This window comes from Syngnathus typhle, linkage group LG18 (assembly GCF_033458585.1).
Source record: "Syngnathus typhle isolate RoL2023-S1 ecotype Sweden linkage group LG18, RoL_Styp_1.0, whole genome shotgun sequence".
NCBI lineage: Eukaryota > Metazoa > Chordata > Actinopteri > Syngnathiformes > Syngnathidae > Syngnathus > Syngnathus typhle.
Genome location: NC_083755.1, coordinates 7,257,277 through 7,263,803, shown reverse-complemented (window position 1 = coordinate 7,263,803; position 6,527 = coordinate 7,257,277). Strand labels below are relative to the sequence as shown.

The 6,527-nt window shown below is 42.0% G+C and overlaps 2 long non-coding RNA genes across 7 annotated transcripts; one reads left to right on the top strand and one right to left on the bottom strand.

The window, feature by feature from the left end:
* The first annotated feature begins 1,519 nt into the window (after positions 1 to 1,519).
* Positions 1,520 to 5,898, top strand: LOC133142794 (uncharacterized). Of its 3 annotated transcripts, none has more exons than XR_009710263.1 (4): positions 1,520 to 1,626; positions 1,883 to 1,932; positions 3,508 to 3,623; positions 3,942 to 5,898. It is a non-coding gene; the product is annotated as an uncharacterized LOC133142794 (long non-coding RNA). The 3 variants fall into 3 exon arrangements; XR_009710262.1 differs by having other exon boundaries at positions 3,508 to 4,769; positions 4,997 to 5,898; XR_009710261.1 differs by having other exon boundaries at positions 3,508 to 5,898.
* On the bottom strand, positions 3,470 to 5,639 carry LOC133142795 (uncharacterized). Of its 4 annotated transcripts, XR_009710265.1 has the most exons (14): positions 5,523 to 5,639; positions 5,343 to 5,465; positions 5,212 to 5,244; positions 5,073 to 5,114; positions 4,979 to 5,008; positions 4,835 to 4,887; positions 4,705 to 4,757; positions 4,528 to 4,630; positions 4,377 to 4,459; positions 4,224 to 4,300; positions 4,055 to 4,161; positions 3,866 to 3,970; positions 3,681 to 3,791; positions 3,470 to 3,604 (listed from the first exon to the last, which is right to left on the bottom strand). It is a non-coding gene; the product is annotated as an uncharacterized LOC133142795 (long non-coding RNA). The 4 variants fall into 4 exon arrangements; XR_009710266.1 differs by having other exon boundaries at positions 4,528 to 4,757; positions 5,329 to 5,465; XR_009710264.1 differs by having other exon boundaries at positions 4,528 to 4,757.
* Positions 5,899 to 6,527: the final 629 nt, after the last annotated feature.

Below are 6,527 nucleotides of genomic sequence, written 5' to 3'. Positions count from 1 at the left end.
ATTAAATAAAGAAAACCAACTGGCTAATTGATTTGTTTTAATTGAGAGAAAAAAAAACATCAGCAAAAGCATTTCACTAACTGACCAGGAGATGGCGACAGCGCGGCATCTGAAGACCATGGATTGTTTGTTCTGCTATAGCCTAGGTGACTGATTCACAATTTGGTTTTGTCTGATAATAGATATTAAATAAAGAAAACCAACTGGCTAATTGATTTGTTTTAATTGAGAGAAAAAAAAACATCAGCAAAAGCATTTCACTAACTGACCAGGAGATGGCGACAGCGCGGCATCTGAAGACCATGGATCGTTCTGCTATGCCGGTTTAAAAAAAAATAAAAAAACGTAATTAGCTAGGGGTCAAAGGTCAAAGTTTACGGTTCAAAGTTCACCCAGGGGTCAAAGGTCGGTTCAAAGTTCACGGGGTCATGTGCACATTTTCGATTTTTAACTAGAGTTGAAAGTTCAGGGTTCAAAGGTCACCCAGGGGTCACCACGGGGTCACCACGGGGTCACCGCGGGGTCACCGCGGGTTCAAAGTTCAGGGTTCACTTTTTTTTTTTTTTTTTTTTTTTTAGGTTAACCTTTATTTAACCCAGTGCTTCTCAATTATTTTCTGTTACGCCCCCCCCTAGCAAGAAGAAAACTATTCGCGCCCCCCCTCCCCACCGTGACTATCCTAACTTGTCTTGTAAGTCGTAAAATGTTGCACTGTCGCAAACGTGACAGAAGTAACAATGAGAGCGCCACTGCCCCCTGCTGTAGTAAACGCGCAATTACACTTTATTCTAGTACTGCCAAAAAAAAAGCCTGTTCCCCAGGGTCACACGCGCCCCCCCAGGAATAGCACCGCGCGCCCCACTATTTGAGAAGCACTGAGCTGGAGAAAGGTAACACTATTTTTTCTTAATATACATTTTAGCAGTTTATTCGCTATATACACATCCACTGACAATTTGTTGACTTTGTAAATGATCGTTCCCATAAAGTTGTAAGTTAACATTCACCATGATGACAGCAAAGTTTGTCTTGTTACTTGAATTTTAATTGGATGAATATTTGTGGATTTGTTGCATTGTATAATACAATTAAAAAAATATACACACCATGGTAAGTGACTGTTGTGCATTATAGGATACTTTGAATTGTTTGGGTTCATGTTGTCAAGCAAAATTACAGAAGCGTGAATTGCATTTCCAGTTCCCCAACTGAACGGATCTGTGAGTGAGTGAGTCAGTGAGTGAGTGATTTGCATTTCCAGTTCATCGCGAGAACGGATCAGTGAGGGAACGAATCCGGACCTGCCCCATATAAATTATTTTAAATAATTTACGATCACTGTCAAACTTGATCAAAGGTACAACACAAATTTGTATGAAAGTCGATCAATATGACAGAATATTATTTTTTGACAAGGCCGGTCTTTTTAACTAGTTTTTGAGCATTTCTTGATGCGTGTTTACGATATCATCCGAACTTGTGTTGTATGCATGATGTGGGAGTGTCTTTTCTGCAGGCTGCCAAAGACGCGCTTTTTGGGGAAGTGAACTGACCTTTCTCGGCTACCGTACACTTCCGCTTCAGTGAGCAGCTAGCTCTTCAGGTTGCTACCTTTTGGGCTTTCGAGTGAGTCATGTCAACTTTTTCCAAGCTCTCGATTTGCTGTATGTATGTAAATGCATACATGTAAACAATGACTTGAAAGGAGAATCACTGTTAGTCGTTACGTCAGTGGAACTCGCTAGCTCTCGTGAAACAAGAGGTGGAGCTTTAGCTAGCACGCCCACAAGCAGCACTCACTCGGCTGTCAATCAATGGGTCATCAACGAAAACGTTTGACTTCAACGTTGTTTTTCTATGTTTTTCCATGTCCAACTTGAAGACTGGAGGCTCCACGTCGGCTGCTGGTCGTCTATCTGCATATCTCAAAAGGTACCTCCCCATTTTCCATGTAGCATTATGCCTCTGGTGACTAGCAAGGTGGACCTTGTCCCGTTGATTATTTGGGCCACAGTAAAAAGAAACAAAATAATTGCTCTACAGTCGTTAAAGTTACATGTCAATGTAAGAAGTATCGTTTTGAAAAATGCACGTGCATTTTAACTTTTGATCATAGTTGGCACACGTGAAAAGTGAAAGTGTACCACTTTGTTCAAATCATATGACCTAAATTTAAAAATATACATATATAAAAAATAAAAAAAATTGTGTATTAGTTGGTAATGTTATGTGCTTGAGGAGCTGATGTGCGATGTCATATTGTCATGACACACCAGGGAGAAGGTGAGCACATGCAAGCAGCTGACATCTCTCATAAAACCTAAGTGCCAGGTACTGCACAATATCATCATCATCACACTCGTCTGGATGTGTTTTTTTGAAGACATTGATGCAAACCAAGTTAGTCAGAAACATATATTTAACTGATTTGGTTTGCGTCAGTGTCATGGAAAAATTTGTCCAAAAGTGAGTGGTGGTACTGTGCAGTACCTGTCACTTAGGTTTTGTCCCAGTGAGAGATTTTTTGCATGTGTCTGCCACGAAAAGTAAGTGACATCATACCTGAGTTCATCAAGCACTTCAGCTGCTTCCATGCATTCAGGCAGGGCCTTTTCAAACTGCTTTTCTATTCAATAAATTGTTCAAGTGGAATGCGAGTCTTTGTGAATCATGAGCAAATTTGCTCATTTGAAGTCTTTCGTGCTTGGTGGTCACTGCATTTGCAAGGTGCTGTTTGAAGTCTTGAGTTGGCCACTTCCAAAACCTAAGTGTCCACTACTATGCACACAAGTTTTCAGCCTCGAGGTGAGTGTCACTGCAACAGACTCAAGTTTTTGCTGCTTCGCTCTGTGTGCACGAGTCAAAGTGATGCAATTGTACAATTGCAGTCACTTTGAGTCATGGGGAGACCGAGAGAAGCAGTCAAACACTTAGTTCAGTGGCTGAAGGCAAACACTCAACTCCAAGCTGAAAAGAACCTTCCAAAACCTAAGTACCACTTTGCCCGCCTCCTAACTCTGCCCAAATTCAGCCTGGCCAATCACGGCTCGGCTCAAAATTTGCATAGCCACGCCCACTTTCTGACAGCCAATCAGAATGCAGCATTTTCACATCTGTGCACATCTGACCAATCAAATTGCTTCCTTTTTAGGAAACCACGCCCACTTTAAAGCAACCAATCACAGAGGACCTCATTTGCATATCCACGCCCTCTTGTCGACCAATCAAAGCCTTTTATTCTCCTGACTCCGCCCAGTTTTAGAGCTCTCAGCCAATCATAAAGCAATATTCCAGTCAGATCCCGCCCCTTTTCTCAAAAGATTTCACTAGAAAAAAAAAAAAATCGGTAAAAAAAAAAATCCAGGAATTATTTAGGGGGGAAAAAAAATTAAAAATATTTTATTGGAAAGAAATATTTTTAGTTTTGTTTTAAAGTTTAAGTTGTGATGTTTGAAAATAGAGTTGAAAGTTTGCATTATTTGTAATAAAGCTTTATTTCTTTTGCAGAGTAAACAATCAATCACAACAAAGTAACAAGTTGAATGGCTGTCTGCTCATTGCCAAGTGGGACGAGTGGTCGGCCAGTGGTGCACCATGCCTGGACCTGAGACAAAAAGTGATCGGTAAGTAAAAAGCTAAGTCAACATTTTGTGCAGAAAAGGTTTTGGCATGATACATACCAGTGCGCAAGTAGAGTTGTTTATGGCACAGAGTACTGCAAGCTGCATGACAAGCAAGCCAATTTCATTCCTTGCTGCATGACCCAGGAAGTAAATTTGGTTTCTTGCTTCCTGTCAGAAAATAGGAGAAAAAAATTATTGGAATAAAGATAAGTGTGTAATGAGGAGCATTTAAATTGCCTCACTTCTCAGGTTGCCTTAGCGCCGAGTAAATAAGAACACCAAGGTGCTGCTGGTATGCGGCTTTGCTCTTGTCCTCAGCTTCCGCGACAACCAGAGAATGCCCCACACTGGACAAAAAAAAAGAAAAACCAACCAGTTATTCAAATTTTGAAACAGGTATGCTAAAATGTAATTTACTTTCCTTCCCTTACCAGCGGAGAGCTTTTCAGGCAGCACAGACCCAGGTGTACGCGCTCGGAGGTGTAAGACAAACTGTGGCAGGGTTTTCACTTTCTGGACCTGGATTTGCCACCTCTGCCTGGAAAGAAAAAGGAAATTGTCACAACGACTTCATTTAAGTTAACTGCTTTTGTTTTTTACTGTAGAGTGGAAGCAGCCAGTCGCTGGTGCACAGGCAGAGTTCCTGAAATGTCGGGAATATTCTCCAGGATTGACACCTGCACACAACACCAACCAATCAAGCTGCCATTTAGTAAATTTTATTTGTGTGTCAACTCTGAAAATGGAGACAACCTCAAGGTTGCATGGTTTTGGAGAGCTTTTATCTTTGGCCAGCAGGTAGCGGATTCCCAACTGCATCTTTACTGGAAAGTGCTCTGCAGAAAGAGGGAGGCTTAAAAAAAAGCACCCAAGTGTTTTTAAATAATGCCAAGTTTGTAGTCACCTATCAGCAGGTCAGACAAGAGGTTGATGATTCCACAGGTTCAAAACCTTGTAGATACACACCAGGAGAGCCATGCTACAGAAGCTAGGTCCTTTGGCACCACCTAGTGGACAAAAGACAAATAACATGCGGAAATGTTTGACATGTGTCAAACATTTGGACGCGTGCGTGTTTCACCAGTGACGAATGGAGGGCACCACCGGACGTCTCTCCAACCACAGCTCGCTCGTCTGAAAGACACGGTAATGTTACAATCATTCTGCTTTTACATTTTTGAGCCTAACAAGCAAATTGAGCAAGAGTAGACCTGCAAGTGTCCCATGAAGCCATGAGAAGACTGCAAGGTGGCCATTTTGGACCCTGCAGACAAGAGAAAAAGAACAAATGTTTGCTTCAGTCAATTTGACAAGATGCCTTGCTAATAAATTTTTTTTGCCACTTTGCATTCAACCTGCTCCCTCTGTTCCAGATGCAAGCCTGCCTGGGGACAGAAATGAGAAGACAATTAGAAGCAGTCGATTGAAAGAGTTGACTTTAAAACTCACAAAGTCAGTCGGCCATGACGGGCTCGTTTTGAGGGTTTGCACCTGCAGACAGAAAGTCGAATATTAACACGAATTCATCGAAATGCCTGTTTCAGTAATTCTCTGGTGGATTCATGCAAACGCTGCTATGTCTACTTACCTTCGGCCAAACGGCGCTGTCGTCCAGACGTTGCTAAATGTTTGTGCAAAAATAGGGTTAGTCATCTTTCCACACAATGCGTGCTTCAGTTTTCAAAATGTACATGTACTTACCCACCGTTAAATGCTTACTTTGTTTGGTTGCACGCCAGATAAATGCGTGTTGGTGGTTGTTGGAGATGTTAACTGCTAACGCTAGCTTCTGCAAACGTTTGAGCTTGCAAGATGGAAGCACGCCCAAAGTGCAACTAGACGCTGAAAGAGAGCAAAAGCAGTTAGTTTCAAAAGGTTTAACAAAAGTTGAACACCCACCTTGTCACTTTTACACGCTGTTGTACGGCCGGCGCAGCAGGTGGACCAGAGCAACGTGGCTCTCGCTGTCAGTGGTGAGTGCAAGAATGAGCGTCGCGATCTTGACGCCTTTTATACTCTTTTTGTGATGACGTCATTAGAAGAAGAAAAAAAGAAAAAAAAACTTTCAAACAGGCGCTAATGCGAGAGAAAAACTGCCAAGACAATTCTCTGGAGGGTTCTGGCCTCGAACCAGCACTGCAAAGTTCGGAGGCAATGATGTTATCCCCTCGACCATTGTCCCCTGAATGTTGACAGAATAAATTTGTCTATTGTTCCAAATCATGAAGATATCTGCAATAAAGGTTCAGAATAACGTTCAATTACAACCACTTGACCGTCGACTGTAAGATCTCGAATAGCCGAGTGGTTATAGCTTTTCCCTTGAGTTTGGGAGAAGCGAGTTCGATTCTTATATGTTGCTCTATTTAATTTGCAAAAGCTGCAAAGAGCAAGTCTCGAACCCGAGGATGCTGGACACCAACCCATGTCGTGAACCATTCTGCCATTTTGGCGTTGGAATTTTCCAAGTTTTTTTACGTATTTATAGCATATGTCTCACGTAATGGATAAAATTACCAAATCTTCGAAATTTTGCAGAACACCAACTGGTGTAATGGCTAACGCTTTTGCCTTATGTTCGGGAGAACCGAGTTCGAGTCTCACACTACGCAAACTTTAGCTCAAAGTCCGCTTCGTGTGAGGCTCGAACCATAGTCTCCCGAACACCGGTTAAAGTTAAAATCCATTATGCCATTTTGCCAGCGAAACCGTGCACTTTTTTTTTGGAAGTGTACCAAAGAATTTCCACTTGCTCAATGCTTACCATTGCTGCTACCATTTACTCAATGGTGTAGTAGGAAAAACCTTTGCCTTGTGCGCAGGAGAACATGATTCGAGTCTTATGCTATGAAAACTTTAGCTCAAAGTCCGCTTCGTGTGGGGCTCGAACCATAGTCTCTTGAA